The sequence below is a fragment of the Schistocerca nitens genome, chromosome 2 (genome assembly GCF_023898315.1).
Source record: "Schistocerca nitens isolate TAMUIC-IGC-003100 chromosome 2, iqSchNite1.1, whole genome shotgun sequence".
Lineage (NCBI taxonomy): Eukaryota > Metazoa > Arthropoda > Insecta > Orthoptera > Acrididae > Schistocerca > Schistocerca nitens.
Window position 1 is genome coordinate 472,758,787 of NC_064615.1, and position 17,512 is coordinate 472,776,298.

Below are 17,512 nucleotides of genomic sequence, written 5' to 3' on the forward strand. Positions count from 1 at the left end.
TTAATTTGATTTCACTTACTGATCATTGGTGTATAGCAGAGTACTAGTGTAACAAGAAAGTGTTCAAATGTGTGTGAATTCCTAAGGGACCAAATTGCTGAGGTCGTCGGTCCCTAGACTTACACACTACTTAAACTAACTTATGCTAAGAACAACACATACACTCATGCCCGAGGGAGGACTCAAACCCCCGGCCGGAGTGGCCGCGCAGTCCGTGACATAGCGCCTTAAACCGCGCGCCCATTCCGCGCGGCGCTAGTGTAACAGATAGACTGTTAAATCTGGTATTGACAAGTTCTTCTCGATTTTAGCGCTTTTAAATTTCAGTCGAATTTTTCTTTCTATGTACATGACAAATGTTTTATCTTGGAACACGTTTGGAAAAACATAATTTTACGGAGCAATTTTTGTAATTTCAGACAAGGGCCGCAGCACATGAAAAAATGTAATATAAAAATACGTTAAACTTTTATACAGGGCTGGCTAGAAAAATGTGTGAAGATGCAACACCCTTCCCTACTAGAGAATACTTACGAAATAGCAGTGCTTGTATTATTAACAAGTACCGTGCTTGTATGAATGCCCGAAGGAACACGCACTCCGACGACTACAGCAGTCAAGAAATAAGGAATGTCTTCGCAGTTGCGAATATGAAACGTCATCAACAGTACACTGCATAGTACTTCTTAATAATATACACACTGCTGTTTCGTGTTTATTCACCAATACCAGGCCCTCGAGTCTTAATACATGTGTCCTTACTGGACGGGATTATACTTAACGTACGGGTGGAAGCTGTGACGCATGAACAACGACATATGTAAATTTGGCCGTGATTCCTGCATGGATAGCCTAAGAGGTTAAGGCAACTGCTCGTGTAAAGCGGCAAATTGGGTCTCGAGTCGCGGTTCACCAGAAGTTTTCATTGTCGTCATTCCAGTGTACAGCCAATGGTAGTTCAAAATTCGCAGTTGTTAACAAATTTCCTGTAGAGGATATTTTTCGGAAGGATTATGTAATCCGTGCAGTCTGATGTTGCGTGGCCTTGTGTTTTGCTGTGTGAAGTGAGGCTGAAAAGTATTTTACCAGTTGAGTTATTATTGCTCTGGGAAGGCAATGGGTTAAATAATTTACCGGCAGAACTACTATCTCCATGCATATCATTAAACGTAGCAGCTGCGAAGCTCAAAAGTGAGCGATGAAAGGAGACTTCTGAATGAAATACGACAACCGATTGCAACTGCTGTCTGATGGAATGTGTGAGATGCCTACTCCCTTATTCGTATCTATCACGGTCAAGTTCCTCTCCAAAAAACGATGCCGATCGGACCAATGTTTATGATGCAGTGCTTAGAGTCAGCATCTTACTCCGACGGAACATGCACCTAACGACTAAAAATAGGATCGTGTGCCTAACTGTACATGCCCTATCAAATTGACTATACTTGCCATTAAATTCTTCACGCTCAGTTGGTACTAACAGACATGAAAGGGATTTGAAAGGAGACACTGACTTCGGAGAATAGAAAGTTTATTCTCTCTAGTATAAGGCACTGTACACGTTCCTAACATTTCTGCGCACACGTATTGACGTCCATTCGTATTTCGGTTTGTTATTACTTTTCTGAGGTAACAATTGCTTCTGTCGGTCTTTGCTAACGACTCGGATTTGATATTGGTGAGTTCTCAGTCTCGTCAGTGAACTCTGCAATATTTAACAGATTTACCGGATTTCTCACGGCACGCTGTCCTGTAACGTCCAACCATGTCTGACATCCGGCCACGACTCTCCACTGGTCATCAGCTTCTGGTGCCAAACCGAGCTTCTCGATCACTCTGGGGTTCCTGTGGCGGCAGTGGTGCTGCGCTAGGCCGCTGTGTGTAAGGTACAGATATCGGTACTGCATCTGTAATCTTATAAGGTTTCAGATTTATTACATTACTTCAGTTAAGCTATTTCTGTTGACAAACGTTAGGGAGCAAGCACAATGTTGTCAACTGCAATCTCTCTTTGTACTGTTTGTACGACTTTCTAGCGGAAAATGTTTCAGGCTCTAAAGCTGCGTCCTCACATCTATCGGTACAGCTCAGCGGCATTGAGTGTATTTCCTAAGGCTCTTGAATGTTTCAGTTCGAACACTGAAGCAGAAATATGATTGACATAGCCACGAAAAATCAAGCATTTAAGTATGTGCAGTTAGAAAGAAAGAATGGTAGCAGCTGGAACGCTCATACATCAGTGACATAGAAAGAGCACTAAGCAGAAACCACAGTTCGATTGGAAAGGCTCTCTGATTTATGGAGTCAGATTTCTTCCTGTTTTTTTTCTATTCAGTTATTTTATAGGTAACAGTGAGTGAGTGAGCAAGAACAATGACGTCAACATCACATATAAGGGAGACTACTTCTTGCACCACATGCATTCTCTTTCATGATGTTTGAAGGAATCACTATTAAAAAATTGTTGATAATGAGAGTTTTTTGAATTTTTTACACCTTCGGACGCAGATGATAAAAATATGTAAAATACACTCAACAGCAGAATGAACGGTTTATATAATCCAAATATCTACTAGTACACTTTAAAATTCTAAGACTCTAAGTTAACATTGAACTCGGAAATCTCAGTCGGTACCTCGTTTGGCATAGGGTCTCTATGACCCGTGCTTGAAATGGTTCTCTACTCTATTTTATTCCTTACTTGTAAACAAATCATTACACAAAACATTAGACAGTTTTTTTTCCAATATTTTATTTTGAAGTTTCCTTTCCTTCAAAACTAGATCTTGTTCTCCAGCTATCACTCTTCGTTCGGCTGTGACAATTTGGACAAAAATTACCATAAAATGGTGAATTAAGTTTAGTAATTATTAAAGGGTAACAATCACGGAACTATATGAAATGAAATCGTCGTAACTTCTGCGTTAGGACGATCAAACCGCACTGTTGGTCACGGAGCATGATGGGAATTAGTATGCGTATGATGGTTTGGTTTCTGGTGATTTCTCAAAGGGTCTTAATTGCGTGAGTCATGGAATTATTCTAGATAAGAGTAAGTATTGTGGTATGAATGGGACAGTGCACAGATGGTTTAATTCACATTTAACTGGAAGAACTCAGAATGTTGAAATTAACAATACAGATAGTATGCAGAAATCAGCAGTCCTCTAATTGTGGAGGTATCAAGAATGGTGCCCACATTTTTCAGTCTTGCGTCCCTTATTGTTCTTAATATATATTAATGACTCGCCATTCTGTATTCATGAACATACAAAGCTAGTTCTTTTTGCTGATGATATAAGTATAGCAATCACAGTCAAGAAACAAAAGTCAGCTGATGAATTTGTAAATACGTTTCAAAAAATTATTAAGCGGTTCTCTGCAAATCTCTTTCACTAAATTTTGAGAAAACACAGTTTATACAATTCTGTACACTATATGGCATAACAAAATTCATAAATATAGACTATGAATAGAGGTCTGTTGCTAAGGCACGATATTCAAAATTTCTGGGTGTGTGCATTGATGAGAAATTGAACTGGAAGGAACACATCGATGATCTGATGAAACGATTAGGTTCACCTACTTGTGCTGTTAGCGTTATTGTGAGATGAAACCACACTGATTTTCTGATCTTAGTTGGGATATATGACTCTGTTTAAGAAGAATAGTTCCGTAGTACATAGACAGTAATATTTGAAAGCATTCTTGTGTTGGTTCTAGGTAGCTTAAAGCATTTTATTATCTGAAAGATAGAACCGTTTGTATTGTGTAAATTTCTGAAGCGATATGAAGTGTGTAGCTTAGGCACCCACTCATAAAAAAAAATAAAAAAAATAAAAAATCAGTCAATCAATTCTAGTTATGATGTGTTACTTGCGTTATGCATTTATTTAAAGTAAGTGATTGATTTCATTAGTAAATATTTTTGCGCTGTATTGTCATTGTGTGCTTTTGTGAAATGATATTGTTTCTCATGAATACTCGATTTGCGACGTTGTATAGTTTGACGATGATTAATGGTGGACGCGTAAACCAAATAATCACACCCTTGTTACTGAAAAACAGGAATTTCTATTTTATGGGGCACATTCAGCATAACAAATTTGCATTTTTCTTGAAAGTTTGTTTTTGGAGGTAGTGGTATTGCTAGTATTTTTCTGTGCCTTTGTGGATTCTCAGATCTGTTGTGGAGTAGGACGTGAATTGTCGCAACACGGTAGTTAAGTGGTTGAAGATTAAGGTCTTGAATCTACGAGATCAGTCCAAACTGAAACAATCTCACCGTCTTTCAGTAGTACTGTCACCTTGAAGGGAAGGATGCTTCGCAAACTATGCAGAATAATGTAACGTTGCCCGCTTTAAAGAGAAACTGAGAGAATGGGTAATATGCTAATTTTATTGGCATCGACTAAAGAAAGTGGTGAAACACAGGAAGATAATTTTAAAATATGGGTCCTGAATACTGTTAAAAGGCTTAAGAATGAGACAAAGCAAGGTAATAAAAGGGTTAAGGATGAACTTTTGCTTCAGATTAAACGAGAAATGCGTAAAGATTCCAATCCTTCTACTAATAAAACGGAATCCAGACCCGAAGACACTGAAACTGTTGAAATCACAAAGCTGAAACAATAAGGGAGAAAGCATGCCTCTATTATAGAAGAATTAGAGCATGAAGTAGAATCGCTTGAATTACAAACGAAAACGGAGTCTTTAAAAATTAATTAACATTTGAACACAGTTACAAAATTCTGATAACACTGTACCAATCCCCTTTATCGATTCTGAGAAATTCCAATCGTTGCAACGTTTCAAGGGTGGGCAAATGACGATTAGTCAACAACATAAGCAAGAGATTAAGAGAACATACGAACAAATTTCATATATGGAAAAGAAAATCAGATGTTTACTGTCCCTAAGGATTACATATAACGCTCAAAATAAAGTATGTCACTTCTTTAAACACGGAAACTTCACATGTAGTTCAAGTAAGGTTTTCATGCAACCACTGTTCAGCATATTTTCACATCACGTACCCAATCAGTTTAAGTCTGAAGGTTTCACTGAGAAACAAAACTCTCTTTTGGAAGGTTAACAGTTTCAGAAACGTTACACTATGCCATTCAAACACCTACAACGGTATAATTAAACTCATTGCTTCTTCACGTGAAACCGATCTGAAGGCTCTGCACTGTTTGCGTAAGAGCGAATCATTAATTGTCACATAGCTGACAATCTAAATTCAGCTACTAAATGAGATGTGTAGACTTCTCTGCATATCTAGCTTTTGCTTTTAGCAATGTTTGAACACAGTAGATAATTTGAATTTAGCGTTTGGATATCACTGCTCAGATGAGTTCAGTGAACGTAAAAATGACCGCTATCCCACCGATTTTGTGCTGTTACTGGCATGCGACCCATCTTCTCACCACTTGCATTAACAACTCACACTGCTTCCTGCCAGCCACTGTTTCTCGCCACACTCAGTAGAGTATTGTCACTACATTCAGCATTTAAGGAACCTAATATTACTTGCTGAATAAATATCTTTTACAGCTTTTGAATCAACCCTTTCACCTGTGTATCTTGACGGAATTTTTGTCTTTATTTAAGGCTGTTAAATTTAAATAAACCTTGTCCAAAGCACAATGGTAAAAGGAGAGTCCGATTTCCAATCGTGGTAGACACACAGATGCATTTCATTTGTACGTTTCATTATCTGCCTCAGCCATAGTCTTTATGACTGGTTTAATCATCACCGCCGCAGTCTGTAGACTCGAGGAGACTTTGGCTTAAACTTACCTTTTGACAGTACCTCTGAAATTGAACTGTAGACACGAAAAATTGTTCGCCGGCTTCGAAGGAAAAAATGTGTTTAATGTTTCACAGATAAACATGAATGCAGTTTAAACAGATTAACGGTTGTGCTCAGTCTGAAGCACTTTCACTTGGAGACATTCTACGATGTGACAAAACTCATGGGAAAGGGGCGTGAGGTGACAATAGTAGCGCATACACAAGGTATAAAAGGAAAGCGCATTGGCGAAGCTATCATTTGTACTCAGACGATGTGATTTTGGCTGCACGATGGGAATTAACAGACATTGAACACGGAAATGTAGTTGAAACAAGAAGCATGGTGCATTCTGTTCCGGAAACCGAAATGGAATTCAATATTCTGAGATACACAATGTCAATAACGTGCCGAGAGCAACAAATTTCAGGAATTTCCTCTCACCACCGACAACGTAGTCGCCGATGACCTTCACGTAACGACCGAGAGCAGTGGCGTTTGCTTAGGGTTGTCAGTGCTAACAGACAAGAAACACTGAATGAAAAACCGCAGAAATCAATATGGGACGTCCGACGAACGTATCCTTTAGGACAGTGCGGTGAAGAAAAGCACGACATCGCCTGCAGTGCATCTCCTGGGCTCGTGACCATATCGGTGGGACCCTAGACGATCGGAAAACCATGGCCTGGTCAGATGATTCCCAATTTCAGGTGGTAAGAGGTGATCGTAGGATTCGAATGTGACACAAACCCCTTCTCCCCGCACACCCTCCTCCCCCCTGCAAACCAATGGACTGCAATTGCCAACAAGACACTGTGAAAGCTGATGAGGGCTCCATAATTGTGTGGGCTGTTGTTACATGGAACAGACTCTGGGCCAAGTGAAACAATCATTGACTGGGAATTGTTATGTTCGACTACTTAGAGAACATTTGCAGCCATTCATAGACTTCATGTTTCCAAGCAACAATGGAGTTTTTATGGATGTCAGTGCGCCGTGTCACCTGGCCACAGCTGTATATGATTGGTCTGAAGAACATTCTGGACAATTCGAGCGAATGGTCGCCCGACGTGAATCTCATAGAACATTTATGGGACATAATCGGGAGATCAGTTCAAGCACAAAACCCTGCACTGGAAACACCCTTGCAAGTATGGATGGCTATAGCGACAGCATGGCCGAATATTTCTGCAGGAGACTTCCACCAACATGTTGCGTCCATGCCACGATGAGTTGCTGCACTACGCCGGGTAAAACGTGGCCCCACACGATATGAGGCGATATCTCATGGCTTTTGTCACCTCAGTGTCTATCAGTGTTTCGGAATGTTTACGTAGGATTGTGGCCACCATCTTAAAGTTGAATTACACACCTAGTGATGTTGTTAGTTATTAATAATTATCTGGTCTGATTCTTAAATGAAATCACTCCATAACAAAACAGAAAAAAAAGCAACGCGACCATTGTATGCAAATGAGATACGTTAACTCTGAAGGAGCTATGACTGGAAACTGTACTTATAACAAAAGATATTGCAATGACAATTGTAACTGTAAAAACACATACAAATCAATTTTAAAATATTGTGGTCAGGAAACAGGAAGTGCACTGAATTTCGGTAAATAACTTCAGAAATAATTTGAACAGAGTAAATTTAAAAGTGAAGGATTGCACCACATGACTCCAAATGACTGTCCGTAATTCTAAGTCTCCGAAAATTATCCATTAGTTCCTGCCTTATATGTAAGTGGTGGTACTGTGCTGTCAATGTTTTTTAGTTTCTGATTGTTGGATCTCAATATCTCAAAAATTATGGAAAAGAATGCAAAGAGCCATTTTGCCCTCCGCTGACATTATGCTTGCCGTTGCTGTATTTAACACTTCCATCTAGATTAAGTCCGGCAAGTCTTGCATTCCGCGACTTGTACTTTTGAGAGACGATTTTCCATACAAATGATGTAGCAACATCAAATATTGGCGACGAAGCACATGTAAAATATTTCCTCAAAGTGTTGGGGCGTACAGATGCGCGCGTCTGCTCTCTTTACAAACCTGTCTGTGCGTACTATCATTCGTTTGCCTGCTCGCCACACAGTGCTGCGTCATCCAGGTACATCGTGGAGATAAAACACATAGTCGATCCACAGAGTGCTTAATTTTGTATGTAATTGTTCTTTGATACTGCAGTAGCCAGGGAAAGTTACAGTCAGTTTATATTCAATAAATTTGCGTTGTAATAATCTTAAAACTAATACCAAATGATTTATTCTTCCATTTTCAGTTAGATAATCCAAAGAATATTGAGCTGCTGAGTAATTGACACATCCGCATCAAAATGTAAGATTCCACAGAGAAAACAAAAAGTTTTATAAATGTTCGTTATAATTTTACCTCTTACGTTACATGTATTACGTATGCCTCACTCTTCCTTGTATTATTGTAGCAGGATAACTTCAAAGAAATGTAACAACTGATCTTCAAAAACGTATTCCTTCACATTAAAATTTTCCAACAAGATGACAGAGACAAAATTTTTTCATACAGAACATACATAACAAAATCATTGCTAAACATTTCTTTTAATTAATAAGATGTATAACTGTTGCAAAAAACAGGTATAACATTTTGTAAATTCGTGTCATCACCCAATTTGAGTCGAGTGTCTTTTACATAATGTAAACACAACAATTCCATAACTGATCACATTTAATTCTACATATAAAAATTTGCATAAACACATAGTACACTTTTAAATGTAAACTTGAAGTTGAAATTTTTCAAGTGAACAATGCCCCCTAGAGGGTCTCTTGCTCACTACCTGTCTTTTACAGGTATTTCCTTATTACTGGATCTCAGATCATGCCACTGGTTGTTGTGAACACAGTCAAACACTTTGTTCTTTATTTTTTAATTTTTTATTTTTAAGGCTGTTGAAGGAGATGATTGTTGGATATTCACGTGTAATTAGATAAAATTTCTTTTTGTGATTTAAGAAAAGTAGATTAGAATGTGCTTTTCACAACTCTTTTCACAGAAAAAAAGCTCAAATTAATAAATATGACAAATTCATTAATCCAGGTTTGCTGTTATCTTAAGCAAACAGTCATCTAAATTTTTATCATTTCATCAGCTCTTCGTATCTCAGCATTGTTATGATTATCTCTTGATTCATACTTCTTTACATCTTATATCAGCAGTGCTTCTTACACCTAAGTGTGTTTCCTGACGCTGGATATTTTAAGTAATACACATTTGCATGTGGTAAATTCACAATTTTAAATGGTCCATAATCAATTAGTTTAAATTTGCTGCTTTGTGTTTTCACTTGATTTCTCATGAATTTTCATGATATCCAAGCCACCAATTCGGAAGTTTTCATATGTCATTGTGGCAACAAATCTTATCTTCAGCTTTCTCTGCTTGTATTTCAAAAATTTCTATTTCTCAATAATATTACTTATATTCTGCAGAGAAAATTGTAATAATTGTTCTACTAAAGAGTTTGTTGTCTCTTATCTCAAGATTTCTCCTGCAATAAAACAAGTTCTCTCATAGTTCAATGTATTCATTGAACTCCACAATATTTGCTCCTTGATCAATAATATTCAGAGCAATAGATGTGACATAAACATTGTATTTCTTTCATGTAGTATCCTGCCGAGTTGCTTTAAAGAAGATAAGCCGAGATTTGTGTAGGGATTGGCCCCAGACTCCTACAGTCATCAGGAGAGAGATAGGCAGAATGCCATGATAAGGTCCTCAATACACTTGAGAGTGCCCAGACAAAATTATTCTCAGTAACACGTTTACTAAGCAGGAATGCGAGATTGCCTTCCAAAGCGCTCTGCCACATCCAGACCTGTGGAGTAGCACCTCGTCAGTGGCAGAAGAGTGGCATGTGCTCGTCTTGCAATGTCGTCAGCACAGTAAAGCAGTCGAGCGGCGGCTGCTACGTCATGACCTGCTGTCGACTGCAGCCTCTGGCACCATTCAGTTCTGTGTATCGGTATCCAAAGTGCTCTCGTGGATGTCAAAAATTTACACTCAGCAGTCCCACCACAGGTCCCCTTAAAGAATTTGCTGGCTCATAGTGGTTGGCTCTCAGCTGGTGTTTAGGAAACAGTAGGCAGCAGCGTCTGTGTCTGCTACGGGAACGGGATGAGCAGCACTGGTGCCCACACACTGGAAGACGGATGACTCACAGCATCCAGGTCACATAGGTCAAGCCTCCAGCAAGCCTTCGGGGTTGTCGTGGCCTCTGCACCCCATCGGTGTTGCTTTGGAAGTCGTCAGTGCAGCTGCCAGCAGCAGGATCCTTCCGTCCAGACTCGCGGTTTCATAGGCAATCACAGACAACTAGGAGTGCCGAAGGTAGACCTCCGTAGCCTCCCCTCATACTGGACAGCTGCAATTGACACAAGGACTGACACTATGCACTGGACACTCGGCATTCAGACATTTGTTAAGAGGGGTGAGGTATTTAATGGTCGTAATCTGCGGCAGCGAGTATGGCTATGAAGTCATGGGTCCTTGTTTTCTCCTGATGTCAGCTGTCCTAGTGACTTCAGACTTTCGCAGTTTCACCTTTCAGAGGCTTCTTTCTGCTAACTCAGCTCCTGAATATTTACTGTTGCACTGTACCTAGGCTTTCTTACAAACTCTGCTTTGTTACTTGTATGGCGGTATCTCTCGGCTTCCATGATGTCATTATTCTTTACTTGTAGACTTCGGAGCTCTGTCGTTCCCTCATGCTGCAGTAGATTCTATTTTTGCCACAACTCGCTCAGCATTTCCCTCTAACTGGAACCACGCAGGTGGTTCAGCTTTCAGGAACTGCCTAGACAGATCTTGGACGAATTTTTAGTATCTGCCATGGATACTACCCTGGAGTGCATCACATGTATTACGTCTACTTGGTTTTCGGCCATCCCATCCTTCCATCTCTTCGAACGGAATTGAGTACCATATATGTGGTGTCACCGCCAGACACCACACTTGCTAGGTGGTAGCCTTTAAATCGGCCGCGGTCCATTAGTATACGTCGGACCCGCGTGTCGCCACTGTCAGTGATCGCAGACCGAGCGCCGCCACACGGCAGGTCTAGAGAGACTTACTAGCACTCGCCCCAGTTGTACAGCCGACTTTGCTAGCGAAGCTACACTGACCAATACGCTCCCATGTTTATAAAATAATCTTCTCATTGTTCAGGACCTAAGGTGTCGCTTTTCTTAATGGACGTGATTTTTTGAACTTCGAACAGGAGCTCCACTACTGTCAAAATAAGTGAGAAATTTCCTTCTGTCTTTGGTAATGGACTGAAAATGTTCATCTATTACACGATCATGTTTTATGGACTGCATTGATCCCCTACTGGTCGCATTTGACACTTATGACCTCTCACAAACGTTGTAGGCTTTAAGCCTCTGCTGTACCCTTAGTATCAAATTACTGAAAATGATACATTCAATGATTTTCTCAGCACATTTCCTTTTGCCCTGGAATGGCCATGTGCTAAATGAAAGTAATCGATTACTTATGACATACTTCTTTAATTCCATCTTCTCCTTCTACTTTAATACAGTAGTTCATTTTAAATGTTCCGTAGTTATCTTATTCTTTATTAGGAACGTCCACAGTTTCTGGCTACCTTGACAAACCGTCTGGTATGAAGTTTTCAATACCTTCAATGTACCCAATGCTCATACCGAATTGCTACAAAAAAGCGCCCAGTATGTAACAATCAACAGTCTCTCAGAAATGTTAAATCTCTGTGAACTGTATGGTGAATCGTTTTCTTACCATGTAGATCGCTTCTTAACTTGCAGAAACCACACACTTTTCGTAGCGCCTCTTTTAGATACAGTTATTGTAGAATTTATTTGGGTTCTAAAAGGCAAACCAATCGATATATTCATGACCTTTCCATCTTCTTGTATCTCCTGACATACTGAAGTACCTAATCCATAGTCAGAGCTATCCATAGCCATGTAAAATGGTTTACTTAGATCCAGATGAAACAGTATAATGTTGTTTGCCTTACTGACTTAATTGATTAAATACAGCTTCAAATTAGCTGATCCTGATAGATAAACTGTACTTCTTGAATAAATTCTTCAAGCTTGAATAGCTGAATGCCTGGTTATTCATATTCTTGTGGTAGAACAGCTTTTACTTCTTATACGTTTCTGGTCTTAAACAATTCTTTATACCTTTTATCACCTCAGGACCTTTTGGAAAGTCAACTGAAGTAAATAGGTGCCTCACGTATTCTTCTCCTTTTTAATAAAGTCACATTTTTCAACCTAAGGACACCTCTTTCCTAATCAGAAATTTCAACTCCCTACCCAATAACAATATCTGTTCTTGCAATGTCTTTGTTATAGTCATTTGGTTAACATACACAGATATATGCAAATTTACTTTTCTACCTAATATTTTACCTAATGCTCTGGTAAATACAGAGACAGAAGTATGTAATCCAAAAGGGACTGGTGTGTAATGGTAAAAAATCCCTGAAAAATGGAATGTCATATTCTTTTGTGACTCTGGTACTAAAGAACTTGCCAGCAGCCCGCAATTAATCTAAAAAACTTCTGCGCCAACTCGTGAGTATTGACTGAATGGTCACTCTCTCTTTTCACTATTTTATATAGTGACCAAGAATCAATTATCATTTCTGTAGTACTGCATGTCTCCCCACAATTGCTAAAGGGTGGGATGTTACTGATCTGGACTCTGTCCCAGTCAGGCAATTGACTTACACCCCTCTTAACCTATGCCTTCTTGACTAAAATGATTAGGTAGCTTCAAGGATGTCTTACGTTCCATTACATCTAAGAGATGCTCGTAACGTATAAACTTGCCTGGTTTGTTGGCGGAAACCTTCGTATTTCTCGACAGCACTTCAAACACCTCCTTTCGCGCAGCTGACGAAGTGTCAGTGTGATTTACTGTCCGTCTAAGATGAAGTTAAGCTATACTGGGGACTCTGTACTTGATACCTTTGATGTCTGTCATCTAGTCCATCATTCTCGTCAATATTCCATATTCGAACTGATTAAGTTGGCTCTCCTGTAGTGGGCTGGTTGCTTCGAAAGGAATGAGCAATACTTTCCCTTCAGCGTCATATGTTAGTGTTTCCCGATCACAGTCAGTTATCGCTTTTCATTTGATCAACCATTCTATTACCATAGTTACTTCTGCACTCAACTCATGTATCACCTGAACAATTGTCAATGTATTTTGAAATCCGTTAATAATGTATATTTAATTGCCATACACACTTTTTCAGTAGAGAATATGATTTTACCGTCATGATCTCTGAAACCAGATGATTCCTGACGATATCAAAGAAAGAATTTCAAATGGCACTAATATGAGCTCCAGTGCGGAAAAGTACATACAGTTTGCTCCCATAAACCTCAGTGCGAAGAATGACTTGTATCCTTGTATCTTCCTTCCTATCTTCCTCACTTTCCTCCAACGAGTCCATCTCTATTGTCAGATCCTGTCACGAGCTCTATCCTACTTTAACATCTCGCTGTTCACCCTACTTCTTCCTTCTCTTCTTCTCCACATTCTGTTCGTCCTTCTCTAGTTGCCCCACGTCTACGTCATCATCACACTCTGTTTTGTTTGCTGCGACTATCTTCTCTTCTGCTCTTCTGTGGTTTCGGTAACTCCTCTAGTTTCTTTAACTTCTCTAATGGCTCCTTTCAACAACGAATTTTCTTTATAACTGCCTGCTTTTTTGTGCCCTATCTCATTTTCTTCTGATTTCCATCAGGTATCTCAATGTCTCTGAAGGGATGGCACTCCATTCGTCCTCAAGAGTCGAAATCTGAGAAGGGAGTGATGCTGGACGCTGGGATCTGTAGCGAAGTTGACGTTCTACCTCATCACAAAGGATTGCCATTGGGTTTAGGTAGGATTGGCCGGCCACTTCATTTGAGGAACGCCTCACACACGTTCCTTTATGACAGGTTGCACTGACATGCTGATGTAAACAATCATTGTCTCCGAAATGATACTCTGCTGTACGCAGAACACGGTGCTGTAAATGAGTTCATGTACGTCTGCAATTAGCGTTTACTTAAGTGCAATGAGAGGCCTTACCACGAAGATACCCCTATACTGTAACAACTGTCTCCTCCGTACTTCATGTTTGACACTATATATGATGGCAGGTAACGTTCTTCACGCGCTCGCCAAACCCAAACCCCTCCAGCGGATTGTCACAGGGTATAGCGTGATTCATCACATCAGATCGCTCGTTTCCCCTCATCCACGTTCCACTGGCGTCGCTATTCACACTATCTCTACCGTCGCTAAGCATTGACTATAGAAATGTGTGCCAAGACGGGCTGCTCGAGCATTGTACAACATTCCTTTTAATTCCCTACGAAGCGACCGTGTACTAGCTGGACTAGAAGTGTTTTGCAACTCGCAAATGTTTCTTTCTGCTGATTTCAGATGATTCTTTACAACCCTGTGCAGTGTCCCCATACAAAAGGACGTGTGATATTCGGTAAAAACAATCAACAAGAATAATTATAACGCGCGTATGAGGTACGGTATAGTATGTATGATCTAAATTATGTGACATTTATAACATGAGAGACAGTAATTATTACTATATGATGTACCAGAGAATACAACATGTACTGCTGTTATAATAATCGCACAAAGATCAGTTATTATGTGAGATCTTCATGCTATTCATATTGTAAAAACAGAATTAAAATAGTTCTCTCTTTCTGTTAGTAGCTATCTCTGTGATCACCGGCCGGAGTGGCCGAGCGGTTCTAGGTGCTACAGTCTAGAACCGCGCGACCGCTACGGTCGCAGGTTCGATTCCTGCCTCGGGCATGGATGTGTGTGATGTCCTTAGGTTAGTTAGGTTTAAGTAGTTCTAAGTTCTAGGGGACTGATGACCTCAGAAGTTAAGTCCCATAGTACTCAGAGCCATTTGAACCATTTGTCTCTGTGATCGATCAAATGTATAATAAGTAAAGGCTGCTGCAGAACGAAACGTGTGTAAAAGTTACAAATATTTTAATATACGTCTTAAAATATTCGTTGAAATTAGTTAACGGATGCTGGAAACATTCCATGGCAAATAATGCAGCCCTTTTCAGAAATTAGCAACGTTTGCAGCAACAGAAGAAACATCGTTGACTAGCCGCAGCCGCTGCAGTTACGAGGTGCATTGGAAATTATTTGAACTGTGTGAAAGACGCCCAACTTACAGTGAGGTAATTTAAACATTTTCTCTTCCAGCACCGCAGCACAGGAGAATATCATCCTTTCAAATTAGTTCTTTTCCGCTGACAGATTGAAAATAGCAGAGATTAGCATTCGTCTAATTGTACATAGGAACGTAGAATTTCGTTTGGAGAATTTTTCGCAATTGAAAGCATTTACATAAGGAAATCAGATTAGTAACATCAGAATTTCTTATATTTTTGGCTTATTCAAGAAGGATAACAATTTTTCATCCATGAGTATATGACAAGCTTAATACTTCTCTCCAACACACGTATATTGTGAAACATGTAAAAGAGAATCTCTCTCTATAAAGGAAGGAAATTATTTTCATTTCAAGAATTAATCTCATGCAGAGTCAAGATTAAAGACTATTTTTAAAAAAATAACTTAAAATTTGAATCGCATCTAGCAGCTGGAGAGACGGTATGTCGCCCAATAGCGTGGGGTGCAAATAATTATTTTTCATGAAAGTTACAAATATATATATACAAATATATACAAATTTTCGTATATTAAGTGTGAAATAATTTTTATCTTCCATGTATCCCTGACAGGTACTGAGGCGAGGAAAGTTCTTGAGGAAGAAAGACGAAAATAAATATACAACCCTGAGAAAAGTCTCATAAATATTTTGGAAAATTAAATAATAAGCGGAAATAACGAAACAAATTGTAACAGAGACGGTGAGGATTATAGCGTACGACTCTTGTTTTCGCGTAAAATTCTGGAAATGAGTGTACATTAGAGTACTTGTGGTGCACAATAACTTTGTAAAATATTTTATTATGTGAAGATAAGAGCCTTTCTATATTTTGTGTACTGTCACCGTGCGTTTTATGTGTGATTGTACTTTGACTGCAACGTTGGTTAGGAGTGTAATAGTCTATAACTCTACATAGTGAAACTTGGTAGAAAGATCCAGTAGCTGCCTCGCACATATTTTCGCAAGAGAATATTAATGATTTTGGTAACGACGAAAATGATGCAGTAGCCACTGCAACGGTGAATGTACAGCTGGGTGCAGGAGGCATGAGTTTAGAACAAAGAGTTGTACATACTGATAGCCAGAAAGTGGAAAGAGCAAATCAGACAGCACCCACTATAGATGATGTAGATTCACATGCTGATAATGTTGAGAAGGTAACCGTCTGTTCATCTGTTCCTTTTACTTTTGCGGAATGTTCGTGTATTCTAGAAATACGCGATAAAGAACGAGATACTCAATTAGAACAAAAGTTGATTGCAAGTGATAAAGAACGAAATAGTCAATTGAAGTAAAACTTAGATGAACGCACGACTAAATTTTCGTTAGTCAATTACAAAGACAACTGTCAAAAATACAGAATGACGTAAAAGAGATGAAGAAAGTATACGAGGGTATAGTAAACTTGGTCCCTAAACTATCGAATGAAATGCCAAAAATTGCAGTCTGCACATACTTGGATGAAAGATGAAGTTCAGAACCTGCGTAGTCTATTAGAGAACCTAGAGTTTGAAGCTAAGCAGAATACTGATCAGCACCTAGCTGATCAGGTGAATCAGGTGGAGGAAGAAACGAATCAATGGTCAGAAAATAAGAACACTGAAATAGCCGAATATTGTGATACGGTGATTAAGAATGCTATACAAAAAGCCATCAGTGAAACGATCTTCGGCAGTAATGAAAATGCTGAGGCTAGGATGAGTGAAATAAATCAGATTAAAGGTAAAGTACAGACTGAGAAACCGCGTTGGCAGACACATGTTGTGAAACTCATAACAGAACTGTAAAAGGAATTAGGAAGCGATAGACGAACAGCTTCTAACCGCAGATACTGATGTGCCAACGACTAATGTTTTTGGAAATACGCATCGCTTTCCAGGAGTGTATTGGCATTCATGTTGGAATACTAGCCCAATACCCGAAAAACTAATTCATGTTGTTGGAGCAGTACCTAGTATGCCTAATACGATGGTAAAATAAAGTCTAGTCAAGCACCACAACTGACAAACGTTCAGTTCATCAGGTCGTTTTCATAAACAGTTTTAGAAATATTTATGTCAGTGCTTGGTCAGAGAGACAAAAAATGCAGATTATTATTTCATTTAAAGGAGGTGACAAAGCCCTGTGGGCAATGGAAGCTGCTGACAATTGTTATATAGGTGACCCATTTAGTAAAACATTTCTATCAAAATACTGATCACCTTGCATTGAAGATAGATTAAGAAATGAAGTTTATGGCCCGGAAGCGTATAATCCAAAGCATGGGAATTTATGAAAATATTTCGAATGGTACATAAGAAATACCGGTATGCGATGGACTCATTTCAAACAGGGTCGTAATTCGACTACTGTAGTCACATCTGCCAAATAATGTTACGGAAAAGTTAATTAACATAGCTGAACAAGATCCAGAACATTTCGTGTCAGATTCAGTAGACCTCTTACAAGAGGACATGAAACAGAATGGT